The following is a 22,334-nucleotide window of genomic DNA, read 5'->3' on the forward strand; positions in this document are numbered from 1 at the left end:
GTGATCCGCCCGCCTCGGCCTCCCAAAGTGCTGGGATTACAAGCGTGAGCCACCGCGCCCGGCCGAGAGGGGCTTTCTTGCAGACAACGTGAGTCTTGCAGCCTCTGCAGGCGGCTCCTGACACCTGCCCCGGTACCCTGTGGCCTGGGATCTGGCAGACTTCGAGGTCCCTGAGGCCACAGTGGGACTTCCTTGCAGGTGCAGTTGACATGCGGGTTACTGACTTGGTTTGGCGTTGGCATCAGGTTGGGGTAGCTGGCCTGCACCCCTAAGCTTACCGGCTTTGTGCAGGGGACTCTAGCCTGGACCCTCCCTTCCTCGCCTGCAGAAGAAATGCCTTTAGACCCCCAGCGCGCCCTCATGCTGAGCTGTCAGCCTCGAGCCAGAGACCACATGCCTCTTGGGAACAGAAAGCGGTTCGTACAGGGAGGTTGTCTGGGACTGCCCCTAGGACTGCGCTCTCTAATCCTGGGAGGAGAGGCTGGGAGGTTGACCCTGGAGGAAGAGACAGCAGGTGCCTCCCACCCCCTAACTCCCTCGGAAGGACTGACGGGCCTGGCAGGGCAGGAGAGGGTGGACGTCCCACAGCCAGGAACAGCCAGGCACACCACGGACAGGACTTCATGCCCAGCACATGCCGGCACAGCTGGCGACGCTTCTGGGTCTGATTCTGCAGCTGAGCTGCCATTTCCTGTCTACACAGCTGGTCACTGTGCAGCCGGAGGAAGGTGGGTGGCTCTCTCTGGGGCCCTGCTCCTGTGCACCCCGCCTCCCTCCTCCTGACGAGGAACCCCTTGGTGCTTTCTGTTCTCTGATGAAGAGGAGGGATCTCCTTGCCTTTTCTTCTCATCAGAACCATGATAAGCTTGGCTTCCAGGGGTTTTTCTACAGAGATTATGTAAATGTGGCCCTCGCCGCCAGGGCTGCACAGCCAGCACTCTTTAGGAGATTATAGAGGCCGCACGTCTAATCTTCACCATATTTACCTTTTATTTACTCCAAACCTTTTCAGGCTGTGGCCAGCCCTGACAGCTCCGATCTTTCCGGCGAGGAGTACATGTTGGAAATACGTATTACATGTTCTCAAGAGACCATTTCCCTCCTGCTCAATCCCAAGGCTGTTCGTGTACCCAGCAAGGATTTACTGTGTCTTCAGGATAGTCTCTGTGTGTATTTTGGTCTCAGATTTTAAAATATTGGGATCAGTCAATGATTATGCGCTGTCGCTGGTGGGGTTAGTGAGGCAGGTGGGATGGGAGACCTCAGGCTGCAGACACTAAAGTCACGTCTAGCATCTGCCCTGCTGCGGGCATAAGGTATGGCCCACCCAGTCGCTGGGGGCCTCTAATGCAGCCGCCGTCTCACACGTGGCTTCCAGGTCACCATGAAGGGGGAAGAAGAGGAGGATGGCACAGGAGGTCAGGCCTGGAAGGACCCAGGCCACTTCTGCCTGAAATCTTTCAGCAAGGAATGGTGCCCCTGCCCCGGCTCCCATCGGGAAGACGGGCTGGGAACATCCGAGGAATGAGTCCTAGGATTTGGAGGACACAGGACATACACTGTCTTTGCAGCAGGGAGACCATATCTTCTCCATGTCCAGGGTGAGAAAGTTGAGGCCAAGAGACATCCAGACACTTGCCAACGTCCCACCGCCTGTGGGTGGTAGAGCTTGAAGTGAGCCCAGGGTGCTGAGTCCCCAGGCTGTTCCCCTAAATGCTGCCAGGGGATGGGGGTTTGCTGACAGGTGCGGGCAGAGGTACCCCTGTGCAGTGTCCTTCTGGGAGCGGAGGCCCTGGGAGCACCCCCTGGGAGGCCTGTGCCTGCTGCCGCCCAGCCCGATGGAGTGGCTGGGGTCTGAGGAGGTGGCCCTGAGGAACGCTGAGGGGACTGGCAGTAATTAGGGTGCAAGGAGCAAAGAACAGAAGTCTCATCGATGCCCTGGTCTCCCGTTAGGTGTGAGGGGGAGAGGTGCAGCCGTCAAACCTTTGGCTCTCACCTGGGACCCTAGAATTGTGGTGTCCAAGCCCTGTGTCTGCAGAAGGCGACCCCAGCACAACTGGCACGGAGGTGGCAGGGCTGGCACAGGGTGAGGACTCCAGGGCAGGCCCTGGTGGGGCTCTCTCAGCAAGAGGTCTTCAGCGTCTTGGCCTCCAGGCTGCAAGTCTGAGGTCCAGCTAGGGCCTTGCCCATCAGAGATGTCGGCAGGATGTATTTTGGTCATTTGAGTCAAAGCTGGATCCCACCACATTCTGAAATGCCAGGAAGGGGTCGCACCCTAAGCAGTGAGGCCCTCGGGAGATGGCTGTAGAAAGATCTGGAAGGGACTGGGAGAAGGACACCCTAGGGCCCCTTTCCCAACTCAAGGCCACCCTCTGGGCATCTTGGTCCCTGGCCAGAATGAAATTTCGCAGTGAGCTGTTGCCCAGAGAAGGACATTTTCGCATTTCCCCAAACCTTCTTTTTCCTTTTCCCACCTGTCCTTTCTTGCTGTGCAGAGAAGCCAGTGTCTAGAAATATGAGAAAATGGGGAAGCAGCAGCCATGTGGCTGGATGACAGCTGTTGTCACCATGTTTGGTGGAAAGGATGAGGCTGGCACGTTGTGGAGGGCATGGGCCATGGTTTGTGGGGTCGTAGTGGATCAGCACCCCAAAGTTAGCAAGGACCCCTTAGCACCTGCATTTCCTGGAGCTGGGCTGATGACATGAAGGAGCTCTCCTTTCAGAAGAGCCCACAGGGTCTCCTTCCATTGCTACCCTCACAGCAGAGGCAAGAATACAGGTGAGGCAGGGCCAGGCAGGTGAGGGGAGACAGGCAGGTGAGGGGGGCCAGGCAGGTGGGGGGGGCAGGCAGGTGAGGGGAGACAGGCAGGTGATGGGGGCCAGGCAGTTGAAGTGGGTCAAGCAGGTGGGGAAGCAGGCAGGTGAAATGAATGTCAGGAGCGGTGGGTCAGGCAGGTGAAATGAGTAAGTCAGGTGAGGTGGGTCAGGCAGGTGAGGGGAGTCAGGCAGATGAGGGCTGATAGGTAGATGAGGGGCCCAGGCAGGTGAAGTAGGGCAGGCAGGTGAGGTGGGTCAAGCAGATGCGATGGCACAGGCAGGTGAGGTGGGGCCGGGCCTTCCTCCGGGGGTCTGCAGAGGGCTCCCACGGGGATAACCCTGCATGGCCAGCTCTAGGACTGAGGAGTGTGGAGGCAGAGAGCAGGGGCCGTGTCAGCTGAGCAGCAGGTCCAGGACAGCCTGGGTGGGTGAGCAGGGCAGGCTGGAGGGCAGGGCCTGAGGGAGGCTGCAGGTGAGCCCACAGGGCCCTGGAATGTGCCTGTGCCTGGAGCCAAGCAGCTCCTCCTCCAGCTTCACTTCCGGGAATGTCTCCTCCTCCAGCTTCACTTCCGGGAATGTCTCCTCCAGGTGCTTGATGGGGCCGCCCTGCGGGGGTGTGGGGAGGTTGAAGGAGAGGCTGCGCCCCCTCCGCTGTCCTTTACCCTGGGAACAGGGGGAGGGGGAGGCCCGGCTCAGGCGGGCACCACGGGCGGACCTGCACTGAGAAAGGGGGCTCTGCTGCAGGTCAGGGACACGGGCCTGGGAGCCGCAGCAGCAGCTGCGCTCAGTGACTGTGGAGGCTTGGCCATGGAGGGATGGAGGTCAGTGTCCATTGTTTGTCTTGGGGGTCCTGGAGGCTGAGCAGCAGCCTCAGCACAGACGCCTTAGCTCCTCTGTCCTCTCCTTTTCTTCCTAGTTCTACTGGCCACTCGTGGGTCCCCGGCCAGCTCTGTCACCCCAGCCAGCGAACAGGGAACATTCCGGAACATCACCTCTCCCCAGCCTTGGGCAGCCCCTCCCCAAGGCTGGGCCCTGGGGCCTCTCACCCTGGGATCCCAGCCCAGCAACCCTTACCTGGGAACGTTCTGCTGTGCACGCGGTGTCATTCCAGGGGACGTGGAAACTTTATACAGGTTTTTATGCAAATGATCACCCCACCACTGTAGTATGTGTGTGACTCTTAAAAGTGTGTCTTTTCATCCACACACACACAGTCACACTCCCACACACTGTGACCTGCACATGAGCGTGCATGTAAGATGCACATTTATAAATAATACCTGCACAGTAGTGTGTCAAGAGAGGATGTGATGGCCTTAGGAGAAATGTCTGACTTCAGTATTACACGGGTGTGTATATGTCACAGATGAGCATTGAACACAAACATGTACACAGTCTGTGTTGCTATATGCATATGTGTAGGTGTGAGCACACTGCACACACAATGTACACATACATTCACACAGGCACATGTATGAGCACTCATATCTTTGTGTGCACACAAGCTGTGTGGGTATATGCATATGTGTAGATGCAAGCATGCTGCATGCACATCACACACGGTCACACTGGCACATGTGAGAGCACTCATGCATACATGTGCACACAGGCTGGGTGAGTATATGCATATATGTAGGTGTGAGCACACTGCACACATACCACACATGGTCACACCGGCACATCACACACACGGTCACACTGGCACATGTATGAGCACTCATGCATGTGTGCACACAGGCTGTGTGGGTATATGCATATACGCAGGTGGGAGCACACTGCACACACATTACACACATTTGCACAAGCACATGTATGGGCACTCATGCATGGCTGCACAGGGGCACACACAGACACACCCCCCACAGGAGTGCCTGTGCTGTCGAGCCCCCGCCGCAGAGCTGTGCTGCCACTTTGTGCCGCATGCACCGAGTTCCCACATGGGTTGGTTTTCCTCTCCTGAAACTAACTTGGCAGAGGCAAGTGTCCATATGTAGGTGTGGGTCTCTGTCTTCATGCGTCCCCCACGCCCCGACACACACACACGTTACAATTAATTAGCAGGGACTTGGAAACCTACCGTCCCCGGCTCAAGGCAAATGCCAGCAGTCCCGGGTTTTTGTGGCGCAACATAGAGGGAGAATTGTCTATCAGAGGGCTTTCCTCTCGGCAAGCCGAGAAACAAGTGGATGTCCTTTGTCCGCCGACAAGTTATATGTCCATAAAAGACGAGCCCGGAGAGGCAGGCCATCCTTTCAGCCCCGACAGCGTGTCAGCACCGGGAACCGGCGCGGGTGGGTAACGATTGCGCACCGCCCGGCGAGGGACATATGGCTCAGGCGTGCGCCGTGGCTGACAAGTTGTCAGGAATTCATGGCAGGGCTTGTTTTGCCAAACATTTCACTATGGAGGAACAAGGACTCCAACCTGGTTATCAAAATTTGACATTTCGAAACCGCCTGAAGAATTTTTAACTATTGGGTTTCCATGTCAACAGCATGCCTGTCTTCATCTGCGGCCAAGGCTTCCGGCTCCCTGTGCCCTGTGCTGCGGGGAGGACAGAGTGCCTTTGTTTGCAGCCGCCCATGGGCACAGGTGGCGCACACACACATGCACACGGCGGTGGCTTTCCATGCTCCAGGAGGGTTTATGCTGGGGAAGGGAGGAGCTTCACATCTGTGTGTGGAGGAGTGGCTGGGAGCTGCCCCACAGACCCGAGGCAGCCCCCGGACACACTGGCGCTGGCTGGGCGATGGCAGCGAGGCCTGGCTGGGCTGCGGCTGGCTGAGTTCTGCGGCCTGCAGAGGAGCAGGACCTGGGACAGGGGCTCCCTCTGGACGTGGCTGGCCCGGGTGCCTCTCCTTTAGGAGCACTTAGTGATGGCTGTGGTCAGGAGGGAATGCTACCCCAAACAAAAACCCCCTCGGCCTCGCGGTCTGGCAGGAATTGGGGAGGTCCCGCTGACTTGAGCCAGATGGCTTGGTGCTGGCAGAGGCCCCGATGGAACGGATTGTTCTGTGGCTCTCGTTCCTCTGCCTTTGAGACACCCGGGGTGGGGGTGGGGTGGGGCGGGGGAGGCTGGTGCTGCCACCACATGGCCCGGCTCCCTGGGGACCTGAGGACATGAGGTTCCCGCTCTATTCTTGGTGCATTTCCAGGCAAGATCGTCATCGTCTGGGAGAGACGGGGTCTGTCCATGGGAGCTCAGGGTGGCATTCCCCACTCCTCCATCCACTCTAGACCAGGGATACCAGGGACAAAACCCCAGGGCAGGCCATGTCTGTGTGCCAGGAGGCATGTGGCCAGAGGATAGGGCTTGGTTTCCAATCTGGGCCCTGCCACTTAGTGACCGAGCCTGCAGCCATGGCCAGCCTGACCTCTCAGTCCCAGCCCGCGGGTCCCACAGCTGGACGAGGCTCCTGGGAAGACCCAGAAGCTGGCAGCAAGGAGCTCCCGATGAGCGTCAAACCAAGTGCTATGGCCTCCTTCTTGTTTCAGGGGGAAGCCCAGCCCAGCAGGCACTGCAGCCAGGGTCCTGCAGCTCTCCCTGGGGCCCTGGAGGCCCCTTTCTGCTCCCCTGTCAGAGCGCCCAGCAGCCTAGAAGGCCCCACGGTGTCCCCAGACTAAGCCAGCTCCTGCCAGAGTGAAGAGAGCAGGAGAGGCCTTGAGCAGACCCCGTACACCCGGTTTCCTGAGGCCCCTCTGGCTGAGGGTGGGGATAGGGCTGAGGGTGTAGGGTCAGGGTGAGGGGGTGGCAGGGGCGCGATGCCCTCCATCCCCCTGTGGACCATTTGGCGTGGGGGTGCCATGGATCCAGGCAGTGCACGGACCTCTCTGTCCCCAGCGCATGGTCAGCTCCATGCCCCTTCCTGAAGGCGGATTCAGGAGTGGATGCTCCAGGTTTTAGGCCAAGTGGCCTGCTTTTATATTGCCAGGAAGCTAAGGAGGGTTTTAATCATCTTAAAGGGTTATAACAAAAAAAGAAAAATACGTGAAACCACAGAGATGGCCTGGGGCTGCAAAGCCGAAAATATTGACTACCTGGCCCTCTACCGAGAGTTGCTGCCAGCTCCTGGTTTAGGGGCGGGGATGGGAGCTGGGACTGAGCAGGTGGAGGAGGAGGACGGTCCTGGGCAAGGGGCTAAGGGCCGCCCCCCGAGCCCTGCCCTTAGGCTGGTTGTGAGTCAGGCCATGGGGCGCCCCATCCTCAGGCCAGTTTTCTGGCTCTGGCTGATTTGAGGTAGTTGGGTATTGGCTGGCGAGCTTTCCCTCCCTTGAGCCCTTGGGGATACAGTATCGTCCATGTGGAACTTCGGAGGGCAGAATGAGGACCAGGTGGTAGCCGGAATCAGAACCAGTCAGCTCTCCCTGCACTGGTGCTGTGTGACAAGCAGCCCAGCCTCTGTGGCCTGCAGCAGGGAGCATGGCTGTGCCTGCTCATGGGTCTGCCCTGCTCTCTGCTCCGGGCCGCGGTGGCCTCAGGCCTCTTCCACGTGTCTCCATGCATTCTTGACTAGCTACTTCCCGGCATGGTCTTGCCGTGGGAAATCGCAGGACACCAGACTCAACCTCTGGAGCTCACTGAGGGCTCCCGCCTGGGTCACACCCATGAACATCCCATTGGCCAAGTAAGTCCCATGGTCAATCCTAGGGTCAACAGTGCAGGGAGCTTGTCTCCTTCTACCCTGGAGGTGCGGAATCCAGTTCCCGGGGCCTACAGAGCAGGCGGGTGAATCGTGTCATGTTTATATCTGCATTTTACATGCCACTTTTCAGTTTGTGTTTTATAAAGTATGCAATAGACTTACATTTTGAGGCATGAATATGTATTCATGGGGGGAATACATGCTCGTTTTTGTAAACCAATGGGATGCGAGTTGACAGGGGGTAGGAACCTGTGGGGTAGGCACTGGCTGAGTCTTCCAGCTCCGAGCTGCTGGCTGAATCCTGTGGAGAGAAGTATCCTGGGGCTTTCTGCTGACCTGCCGAGTAATTGCCATTTTCAGACCTTGGTTTCTTGGTAAATAATGACATTTCTCCGTCTCACTGAGGATGCTGGCTGTATGGAAATGAAGACAGGACTGGCCCAGCCAGGGCTCTGGAGAGGTGGCCAGAAAGACCCTGGTGGACTCCTAAATTGGTTTATTTGCCAGATAATCGGAGGCAAAGCAGATACCCTAATAGGACATGGGCTCCTCCAGGCTGTGCGTGGCCGGGCGGTGATCACTCTGAAGTGGTTGTTACTGTTTCCTAGGCAGGAAAAGCTGTTTGATTTCCCTCTTGGCACCTGTTCTGAAACAAAGAAAATTATTGTGTTGACTTTTCTTAAAGACGGAGTTGCATTTAGATGGATGTAGTTTGTCACTGCAACTTTTCTCTTCCCACTTTCTGTATTTTTTTAAGAAGCTAGGAGCCCCTCAGGTGGAAATCGGGAAGGACGAGGAAGGTGTGCTGTGCTGAGCTACAGCCAGGTCGGTGCCACCCGACAGGGCCTGCCCACAGGAACAGAGCCTATGAGCAAATGAGGAAATACCAGCAATGTCCCTGGAATTCCAGGGCCTGTTGAAGAATTTCAGGAGAGGGCTTAACAGCGGCAGGAAGGCCACAGGGCTCAGCTGACCAGGGAAGGTCACCCCTAGGAGGTGATAGTCGGCTGAGAACTGGGTAACAAGGAGCCAGATGGGAAACTTCGAAGTCCCAGAACCTGCCACCAGTGCTGAAGGGGGCAGGGGCGCAGGCAGAAGGTGGGAGGGGATGGGGCCTTGCCAGGGAGAGGAGTTTGGTTCGATTCCAGCACTGGAGAGAAAACTGGGGTCTGGCAGAGCCCATGTCCCATGGATTGGGGGGTTGGGAGTGGAACTGGGGGCCTGGGAAGGGTTAGGAGCAGCCTGGCAAAAGCTGGCAAGCCTTGGCTGCAGGAGAAGGGCTGGCCCCCTCACCTACAGTGACCCTGCCGGCCACCAGGGCTGTGCCTTCTCGGGTCTAGCCTTGTGCATGAGAGGCTGAGTTTGCTCAGGTGAGACCCGTGTGGGTCACAAAGGTGTGTTTGAATTCGTTTCCCACTGCAGCACCAGTGCAGGTGGGAGACAAGCGAGCTGTGGGCTGAAGCCTGCTCCCCAGGACCAGGGCAGTGGGGGGTGGTGGATCCCCTGGGTGGAAGCCTGGAAAACCTCAGGAGGGGTGCGGGAGGCAGATCCTGCCTGGACCCCCAGAGAATGCCTCTCCGAGGCCCCTTGTGCCCAGAACTGACACCCCCCATGGGAAAGATGACCGACCACCCAACCTCTCTGCTCCAGTCCCTGCTCCCCTGAGGTCTAATGGGGCACATAAGCCTTTGACTTCTAGGGTGTCCTCCACCCCCGGCAAAAATGACCCAGTCCCACCTCGAGGTAAGAAACACTGAGCGCAGATTTGCACAGGAGTTTGCCTTTTTTTTTTTTTTTTGCCTCAAATGCATCTTTTGTTTTTCATGAATCCAAGCCTCACTTCCTTTTCTTCTTGTTCTTTCTCAAGTTACTGTACTAAAATAATCTCATAATTTGCCAATTATTTCTTCTTTACAAAATGATGTTATTCAGAATTTAGTCACTAATGTACTGTGAAACTTGGCCTCAATTGTAGCTTCAGATGTTTAGAGGAAGATTTTTGTGGCACTCGGTGTAATGGGTTTGTTTTTGTGTTTGCCCGTCAGACTGTTTTTCACCGACAGTAAAAAAAAAAAAAAAAAAATACAAAGAGCAGCCATTTATTAGAAGCCGGCCAGGTAACACGGGTCCTGGTAGCAGCTCTCTGTGTGGACGTGAGGCTCTAGACCTGGCCCAAGCCCTGCAGAGGGGCTCACCAAAGGAAAATGGGGATTCTGGGCTGAGGAACCTGTTCAGGGACAGGGGGTGGGGGAGTCAGGGCTGGGAACGAAGGCCCAGGATGTCTGCTGCTGAACTGCAGCACTTCTCAAGACTTTGCGCCTCCTGGGTGTGTGCACTGGACCCAGAGACACCAGGACCCTGTCCCCCCGGGGCGTTTGTACGGGGCCTTGGGAACACCAGAAACCTGTACCATTTGGGGCACTTGTGCAGGGACCTGGAGACCCCAGGACCCTATACCCCCTGGGACCTTTGTGCAGGAACCCAGAGACTCCAAGGAGCCTGTCCCCGTGGGGTGTTTGTGCAGGGACTTGGAGACTCCAGAACCCTGTACCCTTTGGAGCATCGTGCAGGGACTCGGAGACCCTCCCCATCGCCGTGCTTTCTGGAGGGCCCATAGGACCCAGGCTTGCTGAAGGGCATTGTTTCATTCTTTGCGGAGTCTGCTTCTCTCAGGGAAGACAACGCACAGTTCAGCCTCAGCCTGCTGCTGTTTTCCTTGTCCCAGGTGTGAGGAGCCCCAGGCACATTCCCCAGCCCACCTGTATGCCACACAGGGCAACAGGTGCCACCCCCCTGTGTTGGCGTTGGGAGGGTGGAGGGAGGCCAGGGTGGGAGGCCCCAGGCAGACCTGCAGTGAGGACTCAGTGCACCTGGCCACAGACACGCAGGACCCTCGCCTTGGCTCTGGGCTCAAGTCCTTCTTCAAGGTGGGACTTTGCCCCAACCCAGGGACCTGCTGGGAGGCCTTGACCTCAGGGGTGGCAAGGTCTGCAGCCCTGCCAGGCTCTGGGTCTTGAGTGCCACTACCTGTGCCCTGGGAAGGCCCCAGCAGTGCTGTCTTCCAGCTGGGAGAAGCCGGCTCTGGGCTCCCCTGGCGCATGTTGGGGGCCACAGATACCCAGGGGATCGTGTGGGTGCCGAGTGGAAGGGGCTCCAGGACGCCAAGTGCAGGGCCTGGGAGGCCAGTGTGCAGGGCTCGGCATCAATCAGCTGCTGTGGTTCCTGTCACCGGGGTGTTCAGATTGGAGGGGCCGGGGGCGTGTGTGTGGTGTGTGTGTGTGTGTGTGTGTGTGTGTGTGTGGTGTGTGTGATGTGTGTAGTGTGTATGTGTGTGCGTGTGTGGCATGTATGTGCATGTGTGATGTGTGTGGTGTGTGTGGTGTGTGTGTGCGGGTGTGGGGTGTGTGTGTGCATGTGTGATGTGTGTGTAGTGTGTAAGTGTGTGGTGTGTGTGATTTGTATGTGTGGTGTGTGTGGTGTGTGTTGTGTGTTGTGTGTGATGTGTTCATGTTGTGTGTGTGGTGTGTGGTGTGTGTGATGTGTGTGTGTGTGATGTGTGTATTTGTGTGTGTGTGGTGTGTATAGTGATATGTGTACTGGTGTACTGTCTGGGGTGTATGATGTGTGGTGTGTGTCGTGTGTGGTGTACAGTGTGTGATGTGTATGGTGTGTAGTGTGTGGTGTGTGTGCATATTGTGTGATGTGTCCATGACCACTCTACATAGTGCGACCCCGGTCTGGCAGTGGGTGACTTGCTGAGGGGCACAGAGAGGGGAGAGTGGTCTGGGGTCTGTGTCCACCTGGAGCCCTCCACGCCCTCCCCTGGCACCTGGGTCTCTGAACATCTCCTGGGGAGCGGGGGGTTGTTTCGTCTCCTCCAGCCCTGCTGAGAATGAGGGTCTCCGAGGCATGAGCCCTCATTACCAATCAGCCAGGCCGCTCCCCTCCCCGGGGCAGAGATGGGGCCCGAGTCATTTTTTGCAATAACATTTGTGGAACTTAAAGACAAAATCCTTCATAAAAGGATCGTAAAGTGTAATCACGGCAATGAGGCAGGCCCGAGTGGAGGGGAGGTGACCTTTCCGGCCACTCTCTGGAGGAAAAGTCACCCAGGAAGAGCAGGAGGCGGGGGCCTTGCCTCCAAGGAGAGCCTCCCTGCTGGTCTGGCCTTGGCGGGTGGGGGCAACCTCCTATGGGGGGACCCTCACTGCTGCTCATGGGACCCTCCCCCCGTGACAGAGCAGGACACCCCGGGCCCACGGCTGACCGCAGTCTGGAGAGGAGATATTATCCTTGCTGCAGTGGAGATGGCTGGACCTCACCGGAGACCTCCCCGCTCTGGCCTGCTGTGTCGTCAACTTCCTGGGGGACTGTGTCCCTGCTCGGGCAGAGCCCCCTGACTCCAGGCCTGCTCAGTGCAGAGGCTGCTCCAGGCTGAGGATCTCTGGGACCTGTGGCATTCAGTTAGGCTCCGGACAGGCCAGGTGTCTGCCCCAGCAGGCAGCTTCCCTCCAGGCGGGGCGTCCAGGCTTCCAAGATTCCCCTCCATTTGAGCCTCATTCTCCACCTGGAGAGGCATGGGTGATCCCCTTGGGGGGGCTCCAGAAGACCCCAGAAAATGAGGGCTTTCAGGGCTGGAGTTGGTCTCTGATAAGCCGAGAGGCTCCCAGGGGCCTGGGAGGCTCCAGGCGGCCCACACCGTGGATGTCTGTCCTTGGTCACGTGCCAGTGCCATGGGTACCTGGGTGCCCAGCAGGACAGCAGGGTAGGCTGCAGAGACCACCTGCTCCCAAGTGCTCCGTTGGCCAGACCTGTGAGCCAGGGTGTGTCATGGTGCCTGGGGTGTGCACCCTGGGGTGGGGTCTTCCCTTCAGGTCCCATGGTTTACATACCATCTCCATGACCCTAACTTCACAGAGCCCCACCCGGCTCTGATGCCTGCCACACTGGCAGAGTGGGGTCCAGGCCCTCTGCAGAGCTGTGGACCTGGGGGGCATCCTCCCCCCGCATTATCTGCCCCCTGTATGGGAGGAGGCTGCACAGGGCAAGCCAATGCCACAGGCTTGGGAGCAGTTCAGGCTGCGTCCCCACTCCACGGCCAGTCCTGGGTTTGTCAGGGACTCCATCAGCTCGTCCCTCGAGGTGACATCTGACAAGGCAACAGTTTGTTGAAATATGGAGACCTCTGCACCACATGCTAATCTGGGCTTTATTCAAATGAGCTGCAGCACCAGGAGGGTGCAACAGCGCTAACTGCATCAGCACCATGCCAGCTTCCTCCCAGGGCTGCACAGAGCGGCACAGCTGGCTAGGTGCTTTGCATTTCCACCCCCATTCTTAAGGCCTGATGTGCACTAAGCGCTCACTCTGGACTTGCTGTGTCCCTGCGTGCCTACAGAGGAGGGTGCGTGTTGTTGAGCTTAGTCCCCACTCCGGGCCGCAGGGAGGCTGACTTGGAGAAATTGTTGAGTTCTGGCTGTTACCAGGATCTAGGCGAGGCCTGCAAACAAGGTGTGGCCTGGGTCCCACACTGCCTCTGAAGTGAGAGAGCCCTGAGGGGTCCTGAAGTAAGCCAGACTCGGGGCTGAAGTCTGCATCTCATCCCACCTCCTGCCGCCAGGCCCTCAGGGTGTGAAGGAAGGATGCTGAGCGCACCTGCTCTTCAGTGGGCAACAGCCGCCTCTCCTTTGCTGTGTGGTGGGAGCAGTCCAGCCGGTCCCCAATGGCTCAGTCAACAGGCGGAAAGACTCTCAGGGAAACCATGACTTCCACCATCTCCACATGGATTCCTGGATCATGAGGTTCTAAGCAAGTCTTCAGGTTCAGAGAAAGTGGACTGTATTTGTGGGAGACACTATTCTCCCTCTCTCTCGCTCTGCCCTCCCCTCAGTCTTTCTGCCACTCACTGAAGCCTGCCATCCAGACCATGCCATGCTGCCATTTGGCCTAAGGCCTCTGGTCTTGGAATTCCCTGGCACAGTGTTCCTGGTGGCCCCTGCCTCAGTGGGGGCTGGATCTGCCCCGGGTCACAGCACTCATAGTGCACTGTTGCTATTGCACCGTCACCTGTCCCGGGTCACAGCACTCGTAGTGCACTGTTGCGATTGCACCGTCACCTGCCCCGGTCACAGCACTCATAGTGCACTGTTGCGATTGCACCGTCACCTGCCCCGGTCACAGCACTCATAGTGCACTGTTGCGATTGCACCGTCACCTGTCCCGGGTCACAGCACTCATAGTGCACTGTTGCAATTGCACCGTCACCTGTCCCGGGTCACAGCACTCATAGTGTGCTGTTGTGATTGCACCGTCACTTGCCCCGGGTCACAGCACTCCTAGGGCACTGTTGCGATTGCAATTATTTGGCTGCTCCCTGACCTGAGTGAGATGCCCATGAGGGCAGCAACCCTATGTCTTGTATCTCCTAATGCCTAGTGGATAGCCCAGCACACAGTAGGTGCTTAATGAATGTTTCTGGGTTATGCAGTGATTACTGTGAACCCAGCTGCCACTCACAATCTCTTTGGAACTAGGTTGGGTGTTATTGAGGCTCCTGTGTTGGTGCTGGGAGAGGTGGAGGCTTCTGGGGCTGCCTCTGTTTTCAGGACCCCTGCTATTCCTGGGAAGACAGGGCCGACACCCAGAAATAATCCAGGAGCACTACCAGGTGGGCTTTAGGGTGTGGAGACAGCTGGGCAGGTACCTTGGGTGCAGGAGAGAAGGAGGGGAAATTGCTGCAGTTACCTAGAGCCCCAAAGAGATTGTCACCTGGGCACCTGAGAGACCCCAGGACACAGTCCCCACGGCCCATCCCAGTTAGACGCTCTTTGTCAACAGATGCCCCCGGGGTCTGGCAGGGCAGATTAATACATGAATGAGGGGGTGAAGGCGTGAGTGCTGCCTGCTATGACTTGGCTGGGTTCTGCCACCCTGGGGAAGGGGAGTGCCAGGATCTGTGAGCCTCAAGCAGGTCCCACCCAAGGGAGCTGCTCCGGAGGCTCTGGGTGGCCAGGCCCGTCACTGGGTGGGAGGAGAGCCAGGGGCATGCTCAGATTTGGGGCTGGCCCTCCCACCCCATCATGGGCACAGCCTGGGCGGGCAGCCTGGAGGAGCAGGTGGGCTCCCTGAGTCGGGAGGAGGAGGGCTCCCCTTCAGCCTGGAAGAAGCGTGCCTCCCCATGGGGACTGCGCCTGCACGTGGCCAGCAGGCAGGGTCCACTCCTTGGTCAGCAGTTCACTGCAAGTGCATTCCCAGCAGCTGAGGCTCCCATCCTGGCGTGCGCTGACAGCATTGTCAATCCTCATTTTGTGCCTGCCTGTCGCAGGTGGCCTGAGTCCACTGCAAAGTCCTTGATTAATTCAGCAAACACACGCTGTGCCGAGCACTGGATGGCTCTTGGAGGTCCCTGAGTGACCATCGGACACTGCCCTATCCTCTTGGAGCTTGTGGGGGAAAGGATCCCGTTGAGAAGAGCCCCCTTCTCAAACGGGGTGTGTGGACGCCCCTGTTTTTCTCACCTGGCTGGGCAGCCTGAGGCTGTGGGGTGAGAGATACGGATGATGTGGGCTGCTGAACAAGGGATGTGCATCCAGCGAGCTTTGGGGAATCTTAAAAGGATCAAGAGTGCGTGAGGGCGTGGCCTGGCAAGTGCTCCTCCTACTTCCCATCTGTGAGGGTCCGCAGGATGGGGGGCTCACCTCCATTCCTCCAGGTGCCCAGCAGTCGTGTTCCACCCTTAAATGCCCCTCTGCAGTTCTGGAAAGACTCACTAGGCCATGCACTGTTTCGGGAGGATTGATTCCCGAAGTCACCGGCTCTGGTCACTTCGAGGAGGCTCCACCCTCTCGTGCAGGGAGGACGATTGCGGATGGCCACAAGCTGTTACTACCAACTGCCTTGACTCTGTTCAGCAAGGATTGAAAATAGCCAGTTGGCCAGACTCAATCTTTGTCTTGTTTTAAAAGAGTTTGTTTTTCCAGACTCTGTCCAAGTCTGTTTTAATCCACCCAAAGAGGAGCTAAGTTTGATAAATAAAAGAAGATTAAAAATGGTAGAGGAAAATGTGTTTTCCCCCCAGCTCCCAAGAGAGTACTGCCAAAATTGAAGTGTAGAAACAAAAATAGAAATGATCAAAACGTCTGATGGTATCTATATTTTCAAATGAAAAGGCAGAGGGAGTCTTTCAGCCGAACCACTTACGGGAAGATCCGGCAGGCCTGGGAGCTCACCTCGGCTCCCCTGCGCCTGGTGGGAGTCAGGGCTGGAAGCTCCTCTTCCTCTGCTGGTGAGCTGCATGCCGTGGATCGAGGGGGTCCCTGAGTTGTTCATGGGGGGGAATGTTGCTTTGGAACAATCAGGTGAGCTCTTAGGGCTTCAGGGGCCCCTTGGGATCCAGCCTTTCCCCAGGTGTTTCCGTTCCTTTGTAGGAGGGGAAGTGAGGGTACCTTTGTGATGTCACATCAGCCCCAAGCCTGGAGGCCCTGCACTGGGTAAGAGACGGGGGACACGGGCACCAGCCATGGTTGCTGGGCCAGAGCTGGAGCGGCTGGGAGACTCTTCACTGTGCAATAGTGACAGTAATGGGGAGAGCTGCTCGTGTTCAGGGGTGCTGCCTTATGTACCGGCCCTTGGTTCGCCACTTTAGGGACATTGTCTGATTTCATGGCAACCTCGTAAGCCAGTGACTCTCAGAGTGGGGTCCCAGTGGCATTGGCACAGCCTTGGGGGCATGTTAGGAATGCCCATCTCTGGCCCCACTCAGACCTGTGGAGTCCCAGACTCTGGGGTGGGCCTCAGTGTCTCCGTCTCTCTCCAGAGGACTCTGAGTTTGACGACTGCTGCTGCATTTCACACGTGGAGAAGGCTGGAAATGTCACCATTAACTAATGAGCCCAGCATCCCATGGCTAATTGGTGATAGCGCCAGAGTAGAAATAGGGCCGTCTTCACTGAGAACCTGCCCTCGAGCCCCAGTCCTGCCCTGTTGTGTGATCTTCCTGCCTGCATCTTCGGAGGTCCCAGGAGTGAGGAAGGTGACCCTGGGCCGTCCCCTCAGTGAACATGGCAGCTGGTGCTGCAGGTACACAGGCCCAGCTTCAGGCGCAGGAGGCCCGGGGGTGCCTGATGGGGATCTGGCCCCGTGGGGCTTTGTCCAGTGTCTCTGTGGCCAGCTGCACACACATGGGTGTTGACACCTAGCAGGATTGCTCTTTCTCTTAAGTGAGCGTAGCGAGGAGGATGGCTGGAAATGCTGTGTGCGGCTGCAGTCCGGGAGCTTCCCGCCTCTCTGGGTCATCGTCTCCCTGCCTTCCTGCCCCCTCGTCCCGCCGACTGTGGAGATGACTAGTCCTGCCATGCCCTTTAGCATGAGCTTGTGTTTCCAACCAGTCTATATTTCTTGAAATTGGGTGCCTGTCTCTGGAAGAAACCAGAAACTCAGGGCTCACAGTGCTGTTTGGGACCCTGGGTCAGCAGTGGTGGCTTTGACCATGGGTTTGTGGGTCAGCTAGAGTGGGGTCAGACTGGACCCTGGGCTCCAGGCTCTGGGGCAGGGGAGTGGACTGGGGGAGCTTTGCTGCTGTCGGCAGGCTGGGCTCCAGGTGGTGGGTTGGGTTCAGGGCTGCATTTCACAGGGGCAGGCCCAGCCTCAGAACCACATCACTGCCAGCCCCTCCGGGTCACGAAAATCCCACTGGCTAAAGCAGGCCACATGGCCAAGCCCAGCATCAGCGCAGGTGAGGGCGTGTGTGAGTTTGCCCAACAGTCGCCTAGCAACCGAAGTCTCTTATCTCCTATCCCCTTTAATCCAGTTCCCTATACTACCTGGCATACAGCAGGTGATTATTAAATGTTGGGCCCACTGCTAGACTAAAGTCATTTGGTTTCACTGAACTTATTGTCTTTCTGGGAATTATATTACAAGAAGCCTTCACACCCACGCTGGAAGAGCCTTTTGGCCAAAGAGAAGTTCTTCATAGCGATCAAATTGACCTAAAGGAGAGTTTTCCCACATAAAATGTGACTTCATTGGCATGAAATGACACAGTCAGTTTCATCATAAATTGTGTCCTGAGTAGAAATAGGAAGAGTAAACACATACTACACCTTTCTCAAATGGAATGAGCCTAGCTTCCAGCCAAAGGCAGGGTTCATCATCCCGTTTCTCTGCCTTGATTCTCTTCAGACAGTCATCAAAAAATTAATTGCCAAGTAGTCTGCAGTGTGTAGACGCCGAGGGCTTCCAGCCCAGGCCTGATATTGATACCTGCTCATCAGCGTGTTTGAATTACATGGACCGTCAATAAATGCCCAGAACAATATGAGCTTCGGGGACATGGAATCCACTGGCCACCTGGTGCCAGCACTGCACAGGGAGATGGGTGGCCAGTACCGGATCTGTGCTCTTCTGAACTTTGGTGCAGCAAATGATTCTGCATGCATTCCAGAAAGTGGCCCTAATTGGAATTTAAATCTTATTCATGGTATTCATGTGGTGGCATTTGGAGGAGGGGACACCATGGCAATACCAGGCAGGATGCAGGGACTCAGCAAAAGCAGGCGCAGGTGCCTGCCAAGGGACCACCCGTTCCTGTGAAACCACAGTGGTCCTGCTATCCTGCTTTTGGAGATGACTGCCCCTGATGGTGTGGCAGGGCCAGGGCCAGGCTTTGGGCTTCCGGACCAGGCAGTGCCGGGTTGGGCTTCATCTTCCACACCAACTACTGTGTGGCCTGGAGTGGTGGTCAGAGCTGTGGCACCTGTGCACATTGAGGGCAAGCATGGGCCCCTGCCCAGGTCTGAGGACTAAGTTCGGAGATGGATGAACAGGCAAAGTCCCCCGCTAGCAGTGCCAGACGCCCTCGGGAACTGGACTTGTGGTCCTGGGCGTTCATTGCCAGCTTGTTCTGCACCAGGTGAGGTCCGAGTGATTTCCTTGCAATGACGCACTCATCCCTGAGGCCACCCTGTCAGGTACTGTCACATCCCTCTCTTTCTCAAAGAGAAACCGAGTCACAGAGTGTTTCAGTAACTGAGAACATTAAGTGACTCATATGTGGCAAAGCTGGCCTGTATCAGAAGCTGGGAACTTTGGGGCATGCTGGGCGTGGGTGTAGCAGCCTCTCTGTGTCCACCCGAGGTGGCCCTGCCCTGTTTCCACACACAGCCTACCTAGAGCTAGAGAAGGCTCCAGGAGTTGAGTGCTCGGCTCCAGGGCCTGGGCAGGTGGCGCATCTGGCCAGGATGAGGTGTAAGCCTGGGAGAACAGGGTCAGCGCAGGCCACAGGCGAGGCCAGATGCAGACAGGAGCGGCATGAGAGGGCAAGGGCTTCCCGGCTGGTACGTGGGCCTCTCATGCATCTTTCCCACAGACTGGTCGGAGGTGCCCGGCAGGACCCTGGATGGCTCCCTGGGAGTAAGCTAAGAGGTCACCTCTGGATGGAACCGGATGTGAGGGCTTTGACCCCCACAGAGCCAGGTGCCCCTGGGAAATGCCGGCATTGTGTGAAGGAGTGTCTTGTACCAAAGCAGATATCCCCTGCTCCCCACCCTCATCCCACAGTTCCTAGCAGGTTCCATTGCCTTCCGAACTTCATGCCGCTGGATCCTCCCAAGGTCCATTGCAGGTTGGAACCTGTGGCTCCGAGGTGAGGTGGCTTGCCTGGGACCACACAGTGCTTGGGTGTGGAGTCGGGACAAGGTACGTTCTGATATAGGGCCCCCTACTCTGATCCACGGGCGTCTGGACTCCGGAAAGCTTTCTCTGACCTTCTTGTTCTTGGGAAAGAGGGGTGCCTCCAGGATTCAGGCCTGAGTCGTGCCCGGGACCATGTGGATCCCTTCCATTCCTGTGTTACCTGGGGGTGAGGCAGACATTCCTGGTCCTGCTTTGGGTATCGTAAGATGGGCTGCTGTGGTGTCCCCTCTCCCCCAGGGCTGCTCTGAGGGCACCCCTGGGGACATCATGCAGAGTCCTCCGCGCCCCTCTGGGGCACGGGGTGAGGTCCTTCCCTGCGGTGTCTCAGTGAGCAGGAGGCCGGCATAGCATGAATGTGGCCTCTGACAGCACAGCCACGCTGACGAGCCCTCAGCCCGGGCTCCCAGGGCCCCTGACCCTGACCTGGACAAGGCTGGGTCTGGAGCACCCTGGAAGGCAGGGAGCCCCCCGGGTCAGTGCGTCTGAGCTAGGGGAGGAAAACGCCAGCCGAGGGCTGGACAGCTCGGCTCTGACCCAGGTGCCTGGCATAGCCTTGGCAGGCGCCGGCCCCGTCTGAGCCCCGATGTCAACAGCAGAGCCATATCCTCTCTTCTCACCTCCTGGGCAAGGCCACTGTCAATGAAAGGCTTGCAAGAGCTGGAGCAGCTGCATGAGCAGGATGGGACCAGGTGATGGCGGCTCGCTGGTTTTCCAGGCACACACTAAGGGGCCGAGCCTATCAAGAATTCCGCTCCAGAACTCCTTGATATTTGGCTTAAAGTTCAGCTCTAAATATAGACCTGTTGGGGTCTGTCGCAAGTGTTTTCTTGAGGGGCCTGTGATGATGTGCATGGGGTCCTAACGGGGGCATGGTTCTGGCACCCACCCCTCTCGTGGTCTGCAGCACTGATGGAAGCAGGTGCAAGAGGGGAGACGGGGGGCCAAGGAGACTCTGTGACAAGTGCCGCCCTCTCTCCCCTCCCTACAGACCCTTCTCCAGGAGAGCCGCACCTCTGCCCCGCCCGCTCCCCTGGCTGGCCCAGGACCCACCTGCTGCCCCGCACTTTCCCATGGCAAGTGTGGGTGTGGCCGCTGTTGGTAACAGAGGTGTGAGATCAAATGAATAGCCTCTGAGCCCCTGGTGGGAGTTGGGAGCCCTGTGGAAAACTGATTGAGAGCACAGGCTTCTGCGGGAAGGCAGTGCTGGCCCCACACCCCACGATGGCCGTTCTGCTCTGACTGTCCTCCTGGCAGGAAGCGTCCTCCAGTGCTCCCTCTGCTGTGCTCTGTCACCGCGGCTGTGTGGCTGCAGCCTGTGCACTGCGAGCCCTCCTTGTGTGGGCTCCCGGGGACCACCAGAGAGCCCCTCCCAAGGAGTCGCCAGTCACAGTGGACCTCACATGGCTCTTCTGCTGTGGAGAAGGGTCCACACCTGCCTCCTGTGGTCCAGCTGCCTTTGCTTGCTGGTGTCCTGGTGCCTGGCTGCCGCCACCCAGGAGTTGGGCTCTGGGTGGGGAGGCGGGCTTCCTGGAGGCAGCGGCAGAAGTCTGATGGCCTGAAGCCCTCAGGAAACCTTCTCAGGGGGTCTTGTTTAGGAAACAAATCCCTTGCTGATGTAGCTGCTGGCTGACTCTGTCAGCGCTGCCCGCTGTGGGAAGCCCTTATGAGCGTGTACATCCTCTCTCGGGGTCCTGCAGGCCACAAGGTGGGCAGCCTGCTCTCCTTGGGTCAGGACATGGAGACTTCACAGCCCAGCGGACCCCACGCCCATGCCCAGCTCTGCCCAAATGGATCGATCACCTAGAACCCCCGTCTGGGGCTTGGAGTTGCGGGCAGGGTGGGAGACCCCTTCCGGAGGGGCCCCTGTAGATTAGCTCGGCTTACTTGATTCATTGATTTTGTCAAGGGTCCGTTTATCATACTGACAACTGGAAAAACCTTACATAAATATTTATCATCCACCGAGGGGCCCGGCCAGGCTCCCAGGGAAGAGGAGGGGCAGCTGGGATTGCACCTACGTGGGGCTTCCAGGGCTCACCCCGAGGGAGGAGGCCCAGAGCCAGCCCTGGACGCCGAGCCCCTGGTTTCCCGCTGTTGTGACGGGCCTGCCTGCATTCCCTGCAGAATACCCCGGAGACTCAGGCCTGGGGCTGATCTGAGGGGGGGCTTGTTCCCATCTGCCTGGTCACAGGCAGGGGTTGGTCTGCCTATTGCTCATTCATTCATGCATCTTTCACCCTGAGAGCCCACCCCTCGTCTCCCACCACCACACCTGCGTGGGCTCAGCTCCGGCCCTACTGTGCCTTCCTCTGGAATCTTCCTCTCTAGACATCGTCCTGACTTGTGTGATCCCAGCTTCCCTCAGATGCCCAAATGCCACCTCCTCAGGGGAGCCCTCCTGGACCGCCTTTACTCCACAGGCCCCCTGCTCTGTGCCCCTCCTGCCTGGCTCACTGCGTCTCCGTGGAGGCCCCCATGCCCTGGCTGTGTGCGATGGACAGTGGTTCCTGTGCCCTCCATGTGCCCCCGCAGACACGGGTCGGTCTCAGCTCTGTTCCTGGCTGCATTCCCAGTACCCTGACCAAGGACAGATTGCCCGGAGGTGCCCGGGCCAGAGGGAATAGGATGGAGGGAGGGAGGCAGGATGCAGGCTTCCCTGGCTGCACGCACTGGACACCCAGGAGGAGGCTGGGGTCATGGGGAGAACTGCACCAGGGACAGGATGGTGGGAGAGGGTGAGGAGGCGTCCCAGGGATGAGTCCTGGGGCAGGGCTGGGAGGGGACAGGCACCACTGTCCTTGACTCTGTCCCCTACCCGGGGCCCGGACAGCATTCTGGAAGGTTCCTACAGTGTCTCTGAGAGTACCTCCATGCCCGCCGTGGTGCGGGCCCGTCTGCCTCCCACGGCTCTCTGTCCGAGCTGGTGGTGCCCTCCCTGTCTGCCTGACCTGGGGCGCAGCCCTGCCATGCCCAGGTCCTCCTCTGTTCGGCCTGTGGCCTCGTTTTGCTGGGAGGGCTTGTCAAGGCCCCTGGAATCCAACCGAGAACTTGACAATGGAGGATGTTTTAATGCTCATTAGGTGATCACCATCCACCTGCCCAGCTCTTGGCCTCCATCCTGGCCAAGCGTGGACACTGTGCTTGTCCAGGCCACTGAATGGGAGCATCAGAGAAGATACA

The 22,334-nt window shown here is 57.9% G+C and overlaps 1 protein-coding gene and 1 long non-coding RNA gene across 2 annotated transcripts in view; one reads left to right on the top strand and one right to left on the bottom strand.

The window, feature by feature from the left end:
* Positions 1–22,334, top strand: part of TAFA5 (TAFA chemokine like family member 5) — a 247,320-nt gene that overhangs the window by 40,930 nt on the left and 184,056 nt on the right. The gene's annotated exons all lie outside the window — the stretch shown is intronic.
* Positions 509–5,809, bottom strand: LOC131382059 (uncharacterized). Its single transcript, XR_009211213.1, has 3 exons — positions 4,895–5,809; positions 1,997–3,423; positions 509–1,653 (listed from the first exon to the last, which is right to left on the bottom strand). It is a non-coding gene; the product is annotated as an uncharacterized LOC131382059 (long non-coding RNA).

This window comes from Hylobates moloch, unplaced genomic scaffold, assembly GCF_009828535.3.
Source record: "Hylobates moloch isolate HMO894 unplaced genomic scaffold, HMol_V3 SCAFFOLD_19, whole genome shotgun sequence".
In the NCBI taxonomy this organism is placed as follows: Eukaryota; Metazoa; Chordata; class Mammalia; order Primates; family Hylobatidae; genus Hylobates; species Hylobates moloch.